Source organism: Arvicanthis niloticus, chromosome 16 (assembly GCF_011762505.2).
Source record: "Arvicanthis niloticus isolate mArvNil1 chromosome 16, mArvNil1.pat.X, whole genome shotgun sequence".
In the NCBI taxonomy this organism is placed as follows: domain Eukaryota; kingdom Metazoa; phylum Chordata; class Mammalia; order Rodentia; family Muridae; genus Arvicanthis; species Arvicanthis niloticus.
The window spans coordinates 56,073,810-56,095,937 of record NC_047673.1 but is presented as its reverse complement, the minus strand read 5'-3'; positions in this window follow the sequence as shown (position 1 = coordinate 56,095,937).

Here is a 22,128-nt window from a genome sequence, read left to right as displayed (position 1 = left end):
CATTCCTTTCCTTGTGTGGATATGAACAAATGTTCATTCACACTAGGTACTGCACTAATGATGAGCAAAGACAATTGTACACAAGTTCAGTGAAACAATGAGTGCACTGTGTTAGCATTCTGTCTTAACTCCACCCCCACAGTTACCTGGCAACATCCAGGTAGGACTGGCCACTATAAAAGGGGCTGCTTGCCCCCTCCTCTCTCTCTTGATCTCTTGCTCTCTTGATCCCTCTGTCCCCTTGCCCTCTTTCCATGTGCTTATGGCTGGCCTCTACTCCTCTACTCCTCTACTCCTCTACTCCTCTACTCCTCTACTCCTCTACTCTCTCCCTGCCTCTCTTTGCCTCTATACCCTCTTAACTCCCCTCCCCATGCCTTGAATAAACTCTATTCTATACTATACTGGTGTGTGGCTGGTCCCTCAGGGAAAAGAGATGCCTCGGCATGGGCCTGCTGAGACATCCCCTTCTCCCATACCTCTCCACACATCCACAGAACATATTCTCTTTCTCCTTATTTTTTTATAAACACATCTGTAGGGCTTACTTACAGAAACATGAATGAAGGGCTATTTACAGGAGTGTGGGTGAGTCAAAAACAGCTGCATCATAGAAAAGCCCAGTCACACCCCACCATGGGTAGTGACTTCATGAAAGCTGAATTAATAGACTCCCATTTTTATTTAACCCTCACATCCTAAAAAACATTTCCCAGTAGGAATGGTAGAAATTTAGTTAAAGCCCCTCCCCATTTTTCCCACAAGGGAATGCTAATAGTCCCCTTTACTATCAAAGGGATAGTTATAACTACATTGTTCTGCTTATTTCCTTGCCAGGATTACAAGAAAAAAATCCATAATGAACAATGACAATGTCATGACTAAATGAAATTAAAAAGGGGGTGGAGACAGGAGACAGAGAGTAAGTCTAGAAGTAATGTTAAAAAAAATGTTAAGTCAGACACAGAGTTGGCTGATGAATGGTTATTAGGGGACTGGAGATAAATAGCATTGGCTTTGCTTCCCATTCTGGTTCCCCCAATCATGAAGACAGAATGAGTCTGGAATAACTTCAGTGGAGGTACAACTTTTTTAAAAATAGCATCTCGGTTTTTTATCTTTGTCCTTATAATATTCATTTAGTCTACATATTTTATTTTAATTATACTTCTTTAGTTATTGATATATTTGTGAGCTGAGTTATTATAATTTTGTCATTGCTATTGTATACCATCTTCATCTGTTTTTAAATTTTCATCTGAAATTCAATTGAGAGCTCTTTGATTTAGGACTTCCCCAAACCAGTGTTTAACACAGTAACTAAGGAAGTGTGTTAGTTTTCAACTGCAGACCAAGAGGGTGCTCTCTTTCTTTCTTGGGCAAAAATAATGAATACATTCAATCCATAAAGATGACATGAAAAACTGAGGACTATGGAAAAGGCCATAAGTAAGGAAGGTTTTAAAACAATACTTTTCTACTTCTACACAAAGTAACACTGGGTTAGACTGGGAAGACATAGCTCAGAGGTTAAGAACACCAGGTTTTGTTTCAGAGGACCCAGCATCAACTCCCATACCCACATGACAGCTTACAACCATCTGTAACTCCACTCTCAGGGCATCTGATACACTTTTCTGGTTTCCTCAGACATTGTACACATGCTACACAGACATACATCCAGGAAAAATATCTGTGTATAAAATAAGCAAAATTAAGAAATAAAATAACTTTAGGTAACATTAAGATACTCTCCTCTCTCTCTCTCTCTCTCTCTCTCTCTCTCTCTCTCTCTCTCTCTTTCTCTCTCTCTCTTTCATGCTCTATCTCTTTGTGTGTGTGTGTGTGTGTGTGTGTGTGTGTGTGTGTGCATATATTTGTTTACATGCATCTGCAGTCCAGCACATAATTGATGCTTTTTTTGTTCATGAGATGTTCTCCCTAGCCCTGAGTGCCTGCTACTAAGGAAGAGGTGATCCTAATGGAATTTGAGGCCAAATGAATGGAAACACCAGTGATCCAATGAGGGATAAGCAACTTTTAGCCATGTTTATTCTCATGGGAGTGGCTGACAAAGCAAATAAAGCAGATTGAGGGAGGGTTAAGAAAAACAAACCGTCTAATTTCATTCAAGCTCACATTTAAGTTGATCAAAAGCTGTACCACTCCCCACTTCAAGAAAATAATTTCCCTCCTCTTTTTGGTATACGTAAAATTAGTGCTAATATTTTAACTTTTCAAATAAATGGAATTTCTTCTGTCAAGTTTTAAAAAGGAATTATTCTTATCAAAATTTTTAAAGGTAAAGGGCCAAGCTTCAGATGATTGCCTGATAATAGATGATGCTAATAATAAAATATTTCCATGACCTCTGGAGAGCCAGAACTAATTTGGACATTTTCCACTATGACATACAACTATCTACATCAGTTCCGGAAGCTTGGGAACAAAAAAATGGTTGAGCAAAGAAAGCCAGTGCCAAAACACTGCTCTGTCTACAAACATACTCTTGAAGTGCTCACAGGATCGCAAAAACGGGCTGATTTCTGACAGCAGTAATATTTTTGGACCAATTTAAAATAGAAACGAAATGTACTTTATATTGTTGTGGCCTAATCTAGATATTTCATTTAAAGAAGCTTCAAACACATTCTTCCTTTTTTTTTTTTGTTTTTTTTTTTTTTGTTTTTTTTTTTTGTTTGTTTTTTTTTGTTTGTTTTGTTTCTGTTTAAAAGTTATTTGTTGGCAGATCCATGGCGGCAGCTCTGCCCATAATCTCACAAAACCCAGAGAAAGCAGGCATCCCAGGAGCTCTAACCCAGGCAGTATCTTACATAACAAAACAGCAACACACGCCTCAAACAAAGAGTAACCGGCACTAGGACCCAGGAAGTCACTCCTGGCCCAGAGCACTGGTTCCTTCCTGTCTGCACCTGAGCACTGAGCAGATCTTGGGCCCCAGCTCTAACCCCAGTAGTAACAGCCAGCTCACACAGCTCTGATACAACCAAGATAATAGGAAGAACAAGTTCCAGTCAGAGACAAGGCAGGTAGCACTAAAGATTTTCAGATGGTGAAAGGCAAGCACAAGAAAATAAGAATCAGCCACCCAAGGGTACTTGGCATCATTAGAACCTAGTTCTCCCACACTAGAAATTCCTGAATTCCCCATATCACTAGGAAAGCAAGATTCAGATTTAAAATCACTTCTAATGATGATGATAGAGGACTTTAAGAAGGACATAAATAACACTCTTAAAGAATTTGAGGCGAACACAGGTAAACAGGTAGAAGCCCTTAAAGAGGAAACACAAAAATTCCTTAAAAAATTACAAGAAAAAAACAACCAAATAGCTGAAGAAATTGAACAAAACCACCCAGGACACAAAAATGGGAGTAGAAACAATAAAGAAATCACAAAGGGATACTACCCTGGAGATAGAAAACCTAGGAAAGAAATCAGGAGTCACAGACACAAGAATCACCAACAGAATACAAGAGATAAAAAAGAAAATCTAAGGTGCAGAGGATACCATAGAAAATATTGACACAACTGTCAAAGAAAACACAAAATGCAAAAAGTTCTTAACACAAAACATACAGGAAATCCAGGACACGATGAGAATACCAAACCTAAGGATAATAGGTATAGATGAGAGTGAAGATTCCCAAATTACAAGGCCAATAAATATCTTCAACAAAATTATAGAAGAAAACTTCCCTAACCTAAAGAATGAGATGCCCATAAACATACAAGAAGCCTATAGAATGCCAAATAGACTAGACCAGAAAAGAAATACCTCCCATCACATAATAATCAAAACACCAAATGAACAAAACAAAGAATATTAAATGCAGTAAGGAAAAAAGACCAAGTAATATAAAAAGGCAGACCTATCAGAATTATACCAGACTTCTCACCAGATAATATAATAGCTAGAAGATGCTGGACAGATGTCATACAGGCCCTAAGAGAACACAAATGCCAGCCCAGGTTACTATACCCAGCAAAACTCTCAATTAACATAGATGGATAAACCAAGATATTCCATGACAAAACCAAATTTACACAATTTCTTTCCACAAACCCAGCACTACAACGGATAATAGCAGGAAAGCTCTAATACAAGGATGGAAATTATACCCTAGAAAGAGCAAGAAAGTAATCCTCTTCCAACAAATCCAAAAAAAGATAGCCACACAAAGATAATTCCACCTTTAATAACAAAAATAACGAGAAGCAACAATCACTGTTCCTTAATATCTCTTAACATCAATGGACTCAATTCCAACAATAAAAAGACATAGGCTAGCGGACTGGATACATAAACGGACCCAGCATTTTGCTGCATACAGGAAACCTACCTTAGAGACAAAGACAGACTCTACCTTAGAGTAAAAGGCTGGAAAACAATGTTTCAAGCAAATGGTCCTAAGAAACCAGCTGAAGTAGCCACTCTAAAATCCCCAGCCCAAGAACACAAATGGACTGACTCATGGCTCCAACTGTATAGGTAGTTGAGGGTGACCTTGCCTCGCATCAGTGGAAGTGGATGGCCTTGGTACCTGAAAGTTCAGATTCCCTAGTGTTGAGGAATTTGAGAGCAGGGAGGCAGGAATGGGAGAGTGGTGGCAGCACACCCTCATAGTAATAGGAGGAGGGGGGATGGGGTAAGGGGTTTTGGGGGGGAATGGGAGAGGATTTAACATTGAAAGGTAAATAAATAAAATATCCACTCCAAAAAAAAAAAAAAAAAACAGATAATGGGTCTGGCAATTGTAGTTGAGCAGTCAAAACTTTTTGTCAACAATTTATTATGGGGATTTCATATAATCCTCAAGGACAAAGTATTATGGAAGAGGACCATGGAACTTTAAAAAGATCGGTGAAACATTCTTTGGCTGAGACAAAGAATGATGCCTACCTGTGAGCGTGCTGAGTGCCCTGACAAGGGCGACTGGGAATCTGTATTGGACATATGTTCCTGACCCACCTTTGCTTGACTATATCCCAGATGGCACAAGCTGCCTTGCCTCAAGTTTTTAGACCTTGCGGGATAGAAAATCAAAAATAGAAACTATGTCTCTTGTGTTCTTCTTAATGGTGCCCAGCTATTAGGACTCAATCATGTACTGGTCTAGAAATCAACCCAATATGGGAAATAACAGTCTACTTTTAAAAGACTGGACCTGGACTTTGTCAGGAACATATTTGGAAGCTAGCTGTAGCTCACTATGATGTTAGGATAGCAAGAGATAATGTTGGGACAAGATCTGGATTTCAAACAAGGATTAGTGCATGTTTTAAGGTTCTTTTAACTGTCAAGCTAAAATTGCTTTTGTCTCTTCTACAGCATTTATTGTAAGTTGCATTGACTGTATAATTTCCAATTATGTTAGTGCGTTGAAACTTGGCATGTCTGTTACAGGGGTCTATCAACCAGCTTTTGTCTCACTGCCCTGAGTATTATAAAACCTTGATTCTCTGAAAAAAAGCTTGAAAGTGCTGGAAGAAGTGAGTTAGGCTTTAAGCAGAAGCAAGAGGGTAGCAGGCTTGACTATTGCTGGTATAACAACTTAAATTCCATTAATTGCTAGCACCACTGCTTCTTCAATAGCATTGACACAAGGAGTTAAGACAACTATTTTAGTTAACCATCTAGCAAAAGATGTTACTAATGTATTAAGTATACAAAAGGATTTATATAGGTATCTGGAACAAGGAATGATGCTCTATAACCCATTCAAATTATCTGAAGGAGGTTCAGGCTTCAATAGTTAGGAAACATCCCAAGTGTCATGAAAAATATTATTGGAGTAGTATTACTTTTGAAATTCACAATGATTGTCATTATAATTAGAAAAAAGTTTAAAGACACCTATAGGATATTTGACATAATCCTAACACCTCTCCTGGTGTGTTAACTTTGCATAATGAGATTATGAATTTAAAGAATGCTGCTCTGTTGACCTTTGATGTTGCAGATAATGCCAATAAAAATATCTATGGCCTGAGCTCAGTATTTCCATTTTGGACAAACCTCAGGAATGGCATATATAGCTTGATCAGCCTAGCCCTTCTTGTCCTGGGAAGACTATGTTTTCCTGTCCATTGTGTAAAACTTATCTTTAACAACATCAACATGTTTGCAGCCAAAGTACATGGCTTAAACCTGAAAATGGACCCCCAGACAAAGTTATTAAATTAACAGACTGGCAAGCCAAGGGTCGGTAAGATTCTGCACAGTGCCTTACCAACCTAAGACAGAAGTGCATTGCCTTTGATAATGCATATTCCATGATGGCATTCTTGGCCAGAACGACCTAAAACAGGCTCAGTCTTGTTAACAAAATTAAAAAGGGAGAGAGGTGGAGAGCTTTTGAGGCTGCTTGGCAAAAAGCTGACATGGGCCAAGAACCAGGAAAGGGGCTGCTTGACAGAAATATGACATTGGCCAAGGACAAGGAAGTAGGCTTCAAGCAGGAATCTGACATTAGACTAGAACAAAGAAGTAATTTCAGGTAGGAGTCTAAATCGTAGGCTACAACAAAGAAGTAATCCCAGGCAGTAATCTAAATATTAGGCCAGAACAAAAAAGTAATTTCAGACAGAATTCTAAATTTTAGGATAGAACAAGGAAGTAGGCTTCAGACATGAAAATGACCTTGGGCTAGGATAGGGAAGTAGGCTCAGATACTTTGGTCATCCTGATACGCCTTTAGAAACAGTGACCATGGGAGTGTTCACATAACTGGGTTTAATGCCTTGCTTTTTCTTTGACTATTTGTGTTTATTGTATTGCTTGTCTCTCAACTATTTGCATCTATTGTATTTCTAGACCCTCAACCTAGAACTGACCTTGTAATACATGCATGTAATCAAAATGGTATAAAAGCATAAAGGAAGAGGGGGTATAGGATAGGGGGTTCTAGGTAGGGGAAATGGGGAAAGGGGATGACATCTGTATTATAAATGAACAAAATACCCAATAAAAATAAACAAAATATGCAAAATAAAAAAACAAAAACAAAAAAAAAATACTCTTAAATAGTTGACCTAGGGAATTTTTGTCATCAGCAAACAAGAACAATGGCAGTCTAACTAGAATTGGCTGACCTGAGTCAGATTGTGGCTGGATTGGCTATTTATTTAATAATTAGTTCCTTTTACCCCTTTTTAATTTAATAAAACTTGCTGATGAGTAGATGTGCACTCAGAAATTAGAATTGATAAAGAAGAATATAAACATTTTATATAAGTTTAAATTTGTGATTCCCTTAATATTTTTATAAGATAACTTTTTAAGATGATTAATGAAATAATTGATTTTATCTTTGTAATCACAAATTGCTACCCGCAGTAAGAAAAACTAGGTGAGAAAATTATCTTGCTTGTTCACATTTTGTTATCTATGACAGGCTGCTTATATATGAATGTATACAGTTTCTTTGAAATAATTTGCTGTTTTTAAAACCTGTACTACATGATATTTCTTCATGTAAAGGTATTGAGGAAGCATCCCATGTTTTTTTCATCATTCATTAAAAACATAGAATGTTAAAAAAAAAAAGTTATCTGTTTTACTATCATCTATTTGTTTGCTTGTTTATGTATTTATTTATTTTGGGTTTTTTGTTTGGTTTTTATTGGATATTTTATTTAATTACATTTCAGATGCCATCCCCTTTTCCCATTTCACTCCCCTAGAAACTGCCTATCACATTCCCCTTCCTCCTTTTTGTGTTTATACCATTTTAATTACATGCAAGTATTAAGGTCAGTTCTAGGTTGAGGAACTAGCAATACAATAGATGCAAATAGTCAAGGAACAAGCAAGATAATAAGCACAAATAGTCAAAAACAAGAAAGAAAATAAACAAAATTCTGAACACATTCCCATGATCACTGTTTCCAAGGGCTTATCAGGATGACCAAAATATCTGAGCCTACTTCCCTATCTTAGCTCATAGTCATTTTCATGTCTGAAGCCTACTTTCTTGTTCTAGCCTAAGATTTAGATTCCTGCTTGAAATTACTTCTTTGTTGTAGCCTGATGTCAGATTTCTGCCTGAAGCCCACTTCCTTGTCCTTGGCCAATGTCATATTCCTGCCAAACATCTCATTTCCTTGTCCTTGGCCCATGTCAGATTCTTGCCAAGCAGCCCCAAAAGCTCTACACCTTTCCCTCTTCTTTATTTAATAAACAAGACTGTGCCTGTCTTAGGTCATTCTAACAAGAATGCCTTTCTTACGCAGCATGGAATATGCATTATCAAAAGCAATATATATCTGTCTTAGGTTGGTAAGACTCTGTGCAGAATCTTACCCGTCCTTAGCTTGCCATCCTGTTAATTTAATAACTCTGTCTGTGGGTCCATTTTCAGTTTCAAACCATGTACTTTGGCTGCCAACATGTTGAGTTTGTTAAAGACAAGCTTTAACATGATGGGCATGAATAAAATTATTCTCAGGAAAAAAAGAGCTAGCATGATCAAGCTTTATATACCATTCTTGAAGCTTGACCAAAATAGAAATACTGACCTCAGGCCATGGGTAATTTTATTTGCAGTATCTGCTGCATCAACGCTCAGCAGAGCAGCATATTTTAAATTTATTATCTCACTATGAAAAGTTAAAACATCCACAGATGTGTTAAAATTATACCAAATACACTAGAAGTGTCTTTAAACTTTTTCTAATTATAATTACTACCACTGTAAAATTTAGAACTAATATGAATCCAGTGGTATTTGGCATGACCCTCGAGATGACTCCTTACTCTTAAACTCTGAACCCCCTTCTAACAATTTGAATAGGATGAAGAGCATCAATCTGTTGTTGCAAATGCCTATCTAAATCCTCTTGTATACTTAACACATTAGTAACTGTTTTGCTGAATGATTAACAAAAATAGCTGTCTTAACTTCTTGTGTCAAAGCAATTGCAAAAGCAGTGGTGTGAGCAATTAATGTAAGTAAAGCTGTTATACCAGCAATAATCAAAATCACTACCCTCTTGCTTCTGCTTAAAGCCTGACTCACATCTTTCAGTACTTGCAAGTTTTTTTCAGAAGACCAAGATTCTGTGATACTCAGGACAATAAATCAAAAGCTGCTTGATAGACCTCCATAACTGACATGCCTGATTTCAAAACACTAACACAATTAGAAAGTTTACAATCAATGCAACTTACATTAAATACTGTAGAAGAAACAAAAGTAATTTTAACTTGACAATTAAAAGAGCCTTAACACATGTACTAACATGTGTTTGAAATCCAGGTCCTGTCTCAACTTTATCTCTTGCTAACATAACATCATAGAGAACTGTAGCTAACCTCCAAATAAGTCTCTGGAAATGTCCAGAACCAGCCTTCCAAATAAAGATTGTTATTTCTAATATTGGATTGATTTCTAAACCAGCACATGATTGAGTCCGAATGAATAACTGGTCACATTTAAGAAAAATACAAGAGTCATTTTAATTTCTCTTTTTGATTCTCTGTTCTATAAGGTCTAAAATATTGAGGCAAAGTAGCATGTTCCATCAGGGGTATAGGTAAGCAGTGGTGGGTCTGGAACATATGTCCAATACAGCTTCCCAGTCACCATTGTCAGGGCACTCAGCAAGCTTATAGGTCAGCACCATTCTGTGTCCTGGCATCAGCATGTCTCACCTATCACTCTGGTCGCCACCATGCTCCTTCAGAATCCTGCAGAAAAAAACACAAACATGTCTTCTGCCCCATATTAAATACCTGATTGGGATCATGCCATATGCCAGTAAGTGGATTCTTCCCTTTCACCTATGCATAAATATGCCTAGCTGTAGAATGCCACAGACACCCAGCAGAGAGTTCCTTGACATTAAATTTTTTTAAAAAATTAAAATAAAAAGAACATGATTTAAATAAATTCGCAGTATACTGGGATATACTTCCCCTTTTTTATTTAATGAAGATATTATTTTAAAGATCCATAGGCCCCTTCCACAGTCCCTTGTCCTTGACAATTATAAGGAATTCTAGTAATATGGGTAATATTAAATTGCTGCCAAAAAGTCTCAAATGCTATAGACAGTCCCAGTATCTGCTTTGTTTGTTTGTTTTGTTTTGTTTTGTTTTATTACTGGATACTTTATTTATCTACATTTCAGGTGTTATCCCCTTTCCCCATTCCCCAACCTGTCCCCTAAAAAAAACCCTTATCCCATACTCCCTTCTCCTATTTTTATGAGGATGTGCCCCCACCCATCTACCCACTCCCACCTCCCCACCCTTGAATTCCCCCACCTGGGGAATTCACCCTTCATGGGACCAAAGTCTTCCTCTCCCACTGATTCCCGACAAGGCCATCCTCCACTACATATACAGCTGAAGCCATGGGTTCCTCCATGTGTGTTCCCAGGGTAGCTATTTAGACCCTAGGAGCTCTGGTTGGTTGGTATTGTTGCTCTCCCTATGGGTTGGCAAGCCCCTTCCTCTCCTTCAGTCTTCACTCTAATTCCTCCATTGGAGACCCTGCCATCAGTTCAACAGTTAGCTGCTGCTAGCCTCCTCCTCTGTAAATGTCAGGCTCTGGCAGAGCCTCTCAGGAGACAGGTATATCAGGCTCCTGTCAGCATGCATTTCCTGTTATCCACAACAGTGTTTGCATTTGGTGATTGACCTGGGATGGATCCCCAGGTGGGGCAGTCTCTGGATTCTCCATCCTCCAGTCTCTGCTCCACACATTGTCTCCATATTTGCTACTGTAAATATTTTGTTACTTCTTGTACTAAGGACTGAAGCACCCACACTTTGGTCTTTCTTTTTCTTGGGCTTAATGTGGTCTGTGAGTTATGTCTTGTGTACTGTGGGCTTTTGAGCTAATATCCAATTATCAGTGAGTGCATACCATGTGTGTTCTTTTGTGACTGGGTTACCTCACTCAGGATATTTTCGAGTTCCACCCATTTGCCTAAAAATTTCATGAATTCATTGTTTTTAATAGCTGAGTAGTACTCCATTGTGTAATAAATGTACCACATTTTCTGTATCCATTCCTCTGTTGAAGGACATCTGGGTTCTTTCCAGCGTCCGGCTATTATAAATAAGACTGCTATGAACATAGTGGAACATGTGTCCTTGTTTTATGTTGGAGCATCCTTTGGGTATATGCCCAGGAGTGGTATCACTGGATCCTCAGGTAATACTATGTCTAATTTTCTGAGGAATCACCAGACTGATTTCCAGAGCAGTTGTACCAGCTTGCAATCCCACCAACAATGGAGGAGTGTTCCTCTTTCTCCACGTCCTCACCAGCAAAGGCTGTAATCTGAGTTTTTAATATTAGCCACTCTGACTGGTTTGAGGTAGAATTTCAAGGTTTGTTGATTTGTGTTTTCCCGATGACTAAAGATGTTGAACATTTCTTTAGGTGCTTCTGGGCCATTTGATATTCCTCAATTGAGAAAATTATTTGTTGGGCTCTGTACCCCATTTTTAATTGGGTTATTTGATAGCCTGGAATCTAATTTCTTGAATTCTTTATAAATTTTGGATATTAGCACTCTATCAGATGTAGGATTGGTAAAGATCTTTTCCCAATCTGTTGGTTGCCATTTTGTCCTATTGACAGCAACCTTTGTCTTATAGAAGCTTTGCAATTTATTGAAGTCGTATTTGTCAATTCTTAATCTTAGAACATAAGCCATTGGTGTCCTGTTCAGGAACTTTTCCCCAATGTGCATATGTTCGAGGCTCATCCCCAATTTCTCTTCTATTAGTGTTGGTGTATCTGGTTTTATGTGGAGGTCCTTGATCCATTTGGACTTGAGTTTTCTACAAGGAAGTAAGAATGGATAGATTTGCATTCTTCTACATGTTGACCTCCAGATGAACTAGCACCGTTTGTTGAAAATGCTTTCTTTTTTTTCCACAGAATGGTTTTAGCTTTTTTGTTGAAGATCAAGTGACCATAGATATGTGGTTTCATTTCTGGGTCTTTAATTACATTCCATTGATTTTCTTGTCTATCTCTGTAGCAATACCATGCCGTTTTTATCACTATTTCTCTATAGTACATCTTAAGGTCAGGGTTTGGTGATTCTGCCAGAAGTTCTTTTATTGTTGAAAATAGGTTTTGCTATACTGGATTTTTTTTGTTGTTGTTGTTATTCCAAGTGAATTTGAGAATTACTCTTTCTAATTCTGTGATGAATTGAGTTAGAATTTTGATTGGGATTGCATTGAATCTGTAGATTGCTCTTGGCAAGATGGCCATGTTTACTATATTAATCCTGCCAATCCATGAGCATGGGAGATCGTCCATCTTCTTAGATCTTCTTTGATTTCTTTGTTCAAGGACTTAAAGTTCTTTTTGTACAGATCTGTCACTTGCTTGATTGGTTTCACACCAAGGTATTTTATATTATTTGTGACTATTGTGTATTTCTTTGCATGAGTTATTTATGTCCTTCTTAAAATCCTCTGTTATCAATATAAAAAGTGATTTTAAATGTGATTCTTGCTTTTCCAGTGTCATGGGGTGTTCAGGACTTGCTATGTTTGGAGAACTAGGTTCTCATGATACCAAGTAACCTTGGTTTCTGTTGCTTATGTTCTTGTGCCTGCCTTTAGCCATCTGGTCATTTCTACTGCTATCTTCACTCACTGACTCTGACTGGAGCCTATGTGTCCTATTACCTTGGTTGTGTCAGAACTCTTCAGATTCCAGCTGTCTCTGGGAACCTGTGATCCTGAGATCCTAAGTGTGATAGCTCCTGGGAGTCAGGCTGCTTCTGGGATCCTGAAATCCTGGTGTGACCAAGCTCCTGGGATCCTATGATCCTATTATCCTATGTTCTTGAGCATGCTAGAGCTCCTGGGAGTCCAGCCTCCTCTGGATTTGGGGGGATTGGGTGCAGAGGTGGCACCCTAGGACTGCTCCAGGCACAGGTGAAGACTGGAATCCCAAAGTTTTAAGTAGCTTTGTTCCTTGTCATTAAACCAGCTGACTCACTGGAGCTGTGTGCTGACTGTCTCATATTTATGTATTTATTTATTTGTGTATTTGTATATGTGAGTGTATGTATATATGGGGCAAAGGTATGCTTGTGCTCCTGTAGAGACAATAGAATGAAATGTCAGCTGCCCTCCTGTACCTCTCTCTACCTTTTTCTTTGGGACAGAGTTTCTCCCTGAAACTAAAGGTCTTTGGTTTTCTCAGCTAGACTGGAGGTCAGCCAACCCATGATCCTCTTTTCTATGCCCACTCAGAGCTATAGTCATAGGCATTTGTGGGCTCTCTTCTTACATAAAGACTTCTACCCAAACCTTTTTCACAGTTTCTTATCCACTCTATAGCCCCTACTGTCTTTTTTGTAATGTTGGTTAGTAGTTTAAAAAAAGAACTTACCAATAATATACCAGTATTGAGAGGACTGTAAGCCATGTGACTTATTAAATCTTGCCTTTCAGACATGCTATAGTATGTTGGCTCTAAATAGACAATTTGACACAACCTAGAATTACCTAGAAAAATTTCAGGAAAGGATGTCAACCGTTATGTTGGTTGACTTCTGGGAGATGTCTATGGGAGATTGTCCTAATTAAGTGAACTGATGTAGAAAGACCTAGCCCACTGTGGATGGCACCATCCCATAGGAGAGGTTCCTGAATCTAATGAATGGAAAATCAAGCAGGGTATAAAGTAAGCGAGTGGTCATGCATGTGTTTGTTTCCCTCTACTCTTACCTGTGGATATGTGACTATCTGATTTGGGTTCCTGCTGCCTAGACTCTCTCGCAATAATGGACCTAGAATCATGAGCTAAAATAAACCTTTCTCTCCTAAGATGCTTTTTGTCCTGGTATTTTATGATAGCAATAGAGATTGCAACTAGAATAGATTCTTTACCTGGTTTCCATTCACTGGGAGTTTCTCTTTGAAGTTTACTTTTATTCCAGGGCCAAGAAAGGACAAAACCATCAGAAAGAAAAATGGTGAGGGCATGTCAATTTTTCAAAAGTTTGAAAGAACTCTGGAGAAAAAAAAGTGGCCCATATTTCCACTTGGGTAGATTGTACCAGGAAAGAACTAGATACATCAGCCTGGTTCTGCAGGAACAGTAGCTCATCAAACATGTGAGCTCACTCTTTTCCCCAAGGAGCTTTATTTATGCAACTGTTGGTTTATTTTTCAAGATGAAAAACAAGAATGTTTTGAATCTTTGCCTTTATGTTGTTTAAAATACAAAAATTATCCAAATAATGATCCCATCTATTTCTCATAAAGGATAGGGAATATTTAAAATGCATATCGATTCTACCTATCCATTTTAGCTATGTCTGCCGATACATAATGCTTATGAAATTACGATTTACATGTGGTATTATTTACCTCATTTATCTCATTTTTCTATTTCATGTTATTTAATTTTCAAAAGAAATCACATTTGCCCATGTAAAATTGCTTTGCTGACATTCTAATAGCAGAAGCCATTTTTGTGCCAATTTAATAGCTGATGAAATTGAAATAAAAATAGGCTAAATACTGTGTCCCAAAAAATAATACATTAATTTTGAATAGAAACCAATTCCATGACCCTTTATCCAGTGCTCTAGACCATACTAGAAGTCTGAATTAGCTAAAAACAAATGAACAAACAAACAAACAAACAAACAAAAGCTTTCTTATAGGGGACTAAATAGATGGCATGGGAGAACTGCTGTGTATAGACCTACAGTTAAAAAAGAACATGATTCTCCTTCAAACTATGCTTTAACTACAAAGCAAAGATAAGCATTTTCTACAGAAACATTAAAATTATTTAAGTACTATCTATACCAGGTTTCAATAAAGTTAGTTTTTATTCAAAATAGCAATCTCAGACTGGGGAGTTTCCAAAGTGTTTGTCACCAAAACCATGTGAAAACAAAAATGTGGTGTCATGTGCTTGTATTCCAAGTACCAGGGAGGTGGAGACAGGAAGATCTAAGGGGTTCACTGGCCAGACAACCTATCTGACTCAGTGAGCTTCAAGCCAGTGAGAGATCCTGTCTTAAAAAACAAGCCAAACAACACCTGGGGGAATCAGGAGAGCCTGAACACACACACACACACACACACACACACACACACACACACACACACACAGAGAGAGAGAGAGAGAGAGAGAGAGAGAGAGAGAGAGAGAGAGAGAGAGAGAGAGAGAAATCCCAAAGTGGTAATGAATGATATCTGCCCTGATGTTGTAGAAAATACAAAATACATAACATAGTAACATTTTTTAGATGAAGAAAATTAATCATTCATTTGAGTAATGCTACTGGAGAATTCTGTGCTTGAGACATGAGCCTCTCCTTGTGTTTAGTCTCTTCTTGAAAAGAACCTTCACTTGTTTATAATTAGAATCATAAGATTAATAATAACTACTTGCAAAGATATGCATAAATCATTCAGGTAATTTGTATGTACAGACAATGATGCTTAGAGTTTGCCAGTGTGTGTTTAATCCTTAACAACAAAGAAAATCTTAAAATATGTTTTTAATATGTCTTTAATCTAAATAGAATTACATAACTTTCCCCATTCCTTTCTTCCCTCTAACCTCTCCTATTATCTTCCCTCAAACCACTCTCATGAACCCTTGATTTTCAAGCTGTTAGTCTTCTTGACTTTTACTATTACATACATATACATGTTACATACATATACATGTTACATACATATACATGTTACATACATATACATGTGTAAACACAGCATGCTGAGTGTGCTTTTTGTTGATTGTGTATATAGCTTTAAGGCTTTCCTCTCTGACTTAGACAACCAATAAGGAGACTCATCTCCAGGAGAAGCTAATTCTCCTTCCCCCAGTAGTCATTAGATGCCTTTAGTTGCCTTTTGTCTAGGGGTAGGAGCCCACAAAAATTTTCCCCTTCCACATTAACATGTCCACTTATAATGCTGTTGTTCCTGTCTTCTTTTATCAGCCATTTCCAGGAAGAACTGTTGTACAGCAGACTTCCTAGTGTTCTTTCTACCCCCCTCTTCTGTGATGTCCTCTGAACCATAGAGCTATAATATAAATGTATGCACTCAGGCTTGACTCCCACAGTCTGTTATTTCTACACCAGTCAGCTGTGGTTTTCTAGGATGGGTCACTTGCTGTAGAAAGAGGCTTCTTTGATAAGGAGTGGTAGCTACACTTATCTGTGGGTATAAGGACAAGATTTACAATGTAGTAAGGAATTACTCTGGTTTAGCAACATGGTGGTTGAAGATTCTTTCCTAACGTCCATGGCCTCACTAGCTCTTGGAATCTGGCTAAATTTCTAGCACCAGGAGTGATTTCTCTACTGTTGAGTGGGACATAGGCCCAACTATACAGCTGTTGGTCGCCAACAACTGGTAAGTGCCATTTCTTGCACCTTTATGGATGTCTTGTCATGCTGAAAATTTCCATGACTCATAGAAATTGAAGCTGACTATTTAATTGGTTCTCTGTCTTGACAGTTTAGCTAGCACTCTCTTGAATTCGGGGCTCTAGATTATAGGAAAGAGGTTTCCAGGTCAAATGCATCTCCAATCATCTGTGTTCTGTTTCCTAAGTTTATGGTGTCTTCAGCAATCGAACTCTACCTCAATCCCAGAAGGCCACACTGATAATCTATATTGTTCAGGGAGTCACTTGGACTACCCTGAGCATGCATTCAAAAGGTCTCTCATGGCCTGGTACTGGGTTTTTTGTTAGTCTGTTCTTATGAAGAGCAATGCAGTCCACAAGGCTTAAATTTCATATAATACAAAATATAATATATGATAAATATATTATATATGCATAATAATTAAAACATAATATGTATGTACATACATTAATGTGTATATGTATTATGTATTTGTATATATATATGTATATATGTATGCATGTACACATATATATTTATATGGATTATGTATAATTGCAAGTAAATAGGAAATAACATGATACCTTGCAGTTTTATAAAACAAATTTCATGTTATTTGTCCCTAGTCTTGCCTCCTCTTACTGTACAGACCTCTCTCCTAGGAAGAAAAAATGTATCTATAATGTATAATTTATGATATATCATCTATGATGCATCATCTATGAGCTCTTCTAAAAATGAAACAAGAACATGAAGCTTCCTAAGCATGACCTAACTGTAGAAATGTCTTTGGAGTTTGGATTTTTTTCATGATTTTTCTTCCATCATTTTAGAGTTAACACCTATGTATTTCAAAAGCATTGTTTAGCAAAATGTTAATTCTAATTTTTACAATCTCTACACATCTTCCTGGTATTTTACCCAACATTTGTTTATTTAATATTTTACTCAATATTTATTATCCCAATATTTATTTAATATTTTCTATTATATGCAAGTTTGTGTTGAAATCTTATGATAACAGAACAATTTGACCAGCATAAGCAGGTTTAATTGCTGATACAACTGACTTTAGATAAGACTTATAGGAATAGAGAGGAGAAGGAAGAGAGAGGACAAGACACTATGGGGTTTATTTCGTTAAGGGCCCAGCTTCCTGACCACCTTCCATCCTGGGCCCCTCTCCTGGAATGTGCTCTGGGCCTTCCTCACATGCAGGAACAGTGGGATTGGCTGGTAGACATCCTCTGGGGACCACTGCTGAGCAACAAGACCTGTGGTCAGGTCACTCTCCAAACAGGATCAGTTAGTTCCCGGTAACAGGAACCCAGAGCAAGAGTTAGCATCCACCTAACCTCATTTCTGCTGCTGTGTGAATACACTGACCATGATTTAATATATGACTTATAACTGCTAGGGGAGATACAGAGAAAATGCTTCAAGATAGATACATATGGAACACTTTTCTAAACAGGAATCCTGTAGCTGTAGAAAATAACAGTGGACAAAGCAACTGAAACCCTTACCAGCACAGAGAGACCACCTACAGGAGAGACTGCCTGCAGAATAGGAGACCATCATTGCTAGCTATTGGTCTGACAGGCAACTGATATCCAGAATATATAAAGAATCTTCATAAAAAGCACACAGACACAGGAACTGTGCAGGCAAGCCTCTAAAGATGTACAGATTTGGCCAATAAATATATGAAAAACACTCACCATCTTTAGTCATGAAGATGATGCAGGTCAAAGCTGCACTGCAGGGAGTAGTGATGGCTCGACCGTACAGATGCACAGTAAATGATGTATCCATACAATAAAGCTTTATTCTGCCACTACAAAGAAAAAAAAAAAGAATCACATAATTGGCAAAAAAAAAAAATGGATGGAACAGAAGATCACCCTGTTAAGTGAAATAATAAATAATCGCTGCCTCAACAAGACCAAAAAAAAAAAGATTTGTAGGAATAGAAGTACATGTGTTACATACATGTGATCAATCATGTACCAAGCCATCGGTATCATGGGGGTACCGGTCACTATTGTGCCAAAAGGAAAAGAAACATCAATTAATCTGACTGAAGGTCTCAATTCATATCCAATAAAAGACATCACAAAGCAATTACTTCACTAAGGAAACTGCTGCCTTCAGTCAAAATCCACCCAGAACTGCGTCAGCCATCCTGGAATGAAGGAGTTATAATCATAGCTTTAAGAAAAAAAAAGTTGTCATCTCTAAAAGGGAAACAGCTCATTATTTAGGCAGAAACCTTCAGCCCAGAATATCATGTAAGAACTATGATAGTAAAGCTTCTCAGGGTATCCCCTATGTCTACCCTTAAAGAATACTGCTCACTTCATAATTACCGTATTCACACTGAGTCCATTAGAGATGCTGCTGCTGTGCCTGCATCTAGTGATATATGTAGTGTTTGAGCAGCATCATAGTAAAAATATAAATATGAAATATTTATATTGATATGTTCACACTATCTTTCTGGACTGTAAAAGCCTTTCTTGCATTTCCCAGTTCACTAAATTAAATACCAATAATCTTTTCTGCCTTGCTTTGTGAAAGCTTCTCAACATGACAAGAATTCTATATTGCAGATGCTTTAAGGTAACAAATTGTTAAACAAAATATCTCATCTGGTAAATACTTAACGAAGTGGTTCATAAAATGTGATAAATCTGTATTTCCTAAAATGCAAAAATCAAGAACAGTGCATACACAGTATTTCAGGTCTCCTTTATGCTCTGGAAGAGCACTTTGTATACTTATTTTAGTATCTAGTGAACTAGAAGAGCACATAGATTTAATTCATAATTCTGTCAAATGTAAATATTGCCATATTGATGGTCTTAAAATATTTATCCTAGAGAATCTTCAAAAGAGGAAACTCAAGTGGATAAGAAGCACTTAAAGAAATGTACAACAGCCTCAGCCACAAGGGAAATGCAAATCAAAACTACTCTGGGATTCTGTCTTATACCATCATAAACAAGACAAGGTTGTCTACTCTCTTGATACCTATTCAATATAATACTTAAAGTCTAGATCAATAACACAGCTGAAGGAGATGAAAGGGATACAAATTGGGAAGGAAAAAGTAAAAGAATCCTTATTTAGAAATGATATTGCCATCCTACGAAATGCAAACTACAGATTCAAATGCAATCCCCAATAAAATTCCAAGCCATTTATTCACAGATACTGAAAAAAAATTTTCAGTTTTATATGGAGGCACAGACTAAACAAGCAAACAAACAAACAAAACAAAAAACAGGATGGCTAAAATAATTATGAATAATAAAAGAACTACTGAAGGTATCACCATCTCTGAACTTAAATTGTACTACGGATCTTTTACTAATATTATATGTTATATTAGTAAATATATATATTTGTGTGTGTATGTGATGATATCAACACAAAAACAGGCATAATGATTAATGAAGTCAAATTGAAGACCAAGACATAAACCATACAACTACACAACTATGGACATCTGATTTTTGATTTTAAAAAAAGATAGCATCTTCAAAAATGGTGCTTATCAAACTTTATTAAATACTAATGTAAAACAGATACACTGCACTTGATAGAAGAGAAAGTTGAGAGTAGCTCTGAACGTATCAGAGAAAGAGATTTTCTAAACAGAACACCATTATCTCAGTCACCACGATCAACAATTAAATCCGACCTCATGAAACTTTAAAGATTTGGCAGAGCAAAGAACACAATCCTTCAGACAAAGCAACAGCCTACAGAATGAGAAAATCTGTTTTACCAACTATACATTCAATAGAGGGCTAATATCAAAAATGTATAATGAACTTTAAAAACCTAGATATCAAGAAAACAATCCACTTCAAACTTCAAGTACTGATATAAACAAAGAATTTTCAAACGGGAAAACTCAACTGGCTGAGAAATAGCTAAAGAAATATGTTTAACATCCTGAGTCATCAGAAAAATACAAATCAAACTACTTTGAGATTTCATCTTATATGAATCAGGGTGTCTAATATCAATAAATCAAATGACAGATCAGGCTGGCAAGCACATGAAGTGAGAGGAACATTTACCTATTGATGGTGTGAGTGGAAACTTGTACAGCCACTATGGAAATTAATGTGACAGTCCCTCAGGAAGATGAGAATTGATATACCTCAAGATCCAGTTATACCACTTTTGGGCATATATCCTATATATGCTTCAACCTAGCACAGAGACACTTGTTCAACTATGCTCATTGCTGCTCTATTCATAAAAACCAGAAATTGGAAACTAGTAGATATTCTTCTACATTAGAATAGATAAAATAAGTGTGGTTTATTTACACAATGGATTATTACTCAGAAAATAAAAAGATAAGAAATCATAAATTTTGCAGATGAATGGATAGAACTACCAAAATAAATCATCTTGAGTGAGTTACATTGTGGGTTGTCCACCAGAAAAAAACTACTCAGACATGGGTTTAAGCTACAGGAAATATTTATTCAACAGCCATTGACTATGTCTGGTGTTAGGCATCCCAGTGTAGCCTGAAGTCTTTCTCATGGTGAGCTTTTAAGCACAAAATAAACAGTATCCTGGTTGATACACTTCAATTAACAAGAACAGTTAGTTAGAAGCAGAACTACAGAAGCCAAAAAGCAAGGTTAGTACATTTAGAGACTTTCCCATAACTACAGACTTTGATATATTAGGTTACTGTTGCTTTTTTTGGCAGATGTGTTGAGTTTTATGGCCTGAATGGTACGTCCATTATGGAGTCATGCTAAGATCTGGAGGCCTGTTACAAGGTATCCCTGACCCAGAAAGATAAATAAAGCATGTATTCACTTATATGTGTGTCTTGGCTGTTAATTCAGTAATAACCAAGCTACAGTCTGTAAAACAACAGAATAGTATATAGAGTAACAGAGTGGGGACAGACAGATAGATTCTTTAGGAAAAAGAAAGAGAGGGAAAGAGTAGATAATTATGGTTGGATGGGTGTGGGGCACTGGAGTGGCAGGATCAAGTGGAGAAGAGGAGGGGAGATGGGGACAAGGGAGGGAATATAGGGAGAAAGAGCTAAAATTATTGGCCATTAGAGGAGTATTGTAAAAACATAAAACAAAAGAAGATTTATATATACATTATTTGTATGTTACATATATATATACTTACACACACACACACACACACACACACACACACACACACACACATATATATATATATATATATATATATATATATATATATATATATATATATATATATGTAACATGAAGTCAATCTAAATGAAGTTGCCATATAATGGAGGAGATAGAGTCCTAAGTGGCCATCTCTTAACACTAAATGAAGCTTGAAGTCCCAGATTGAGCTACATCTAATTGAGTTGTTGGGTAAACAGGTCACATGGGACTCCCCAAACAACCCAAACTGGCATACAACCTTCATCCCGACATACTAGCTAGCATCTTTATTATAGGAGGAAATACTGCCAACTACCAAAAGACAAATGTAAAGACAACCCAGCCACAAACCCTCTGATCTCCACTGCCATCCTGCCAGTAAGTTATGCCAATGCAATTGTGGCACAAAGCTTGTGGGAGTAATAAATCTATCAAACCATTCCGATTTGACTGAAGACACGCTCCATGAGATGGAACCCATGCAACACAGCTTGGGTGGCCAATAACTTGGGACTAGATAGCCCAAAGACCTAGAGTAAACCT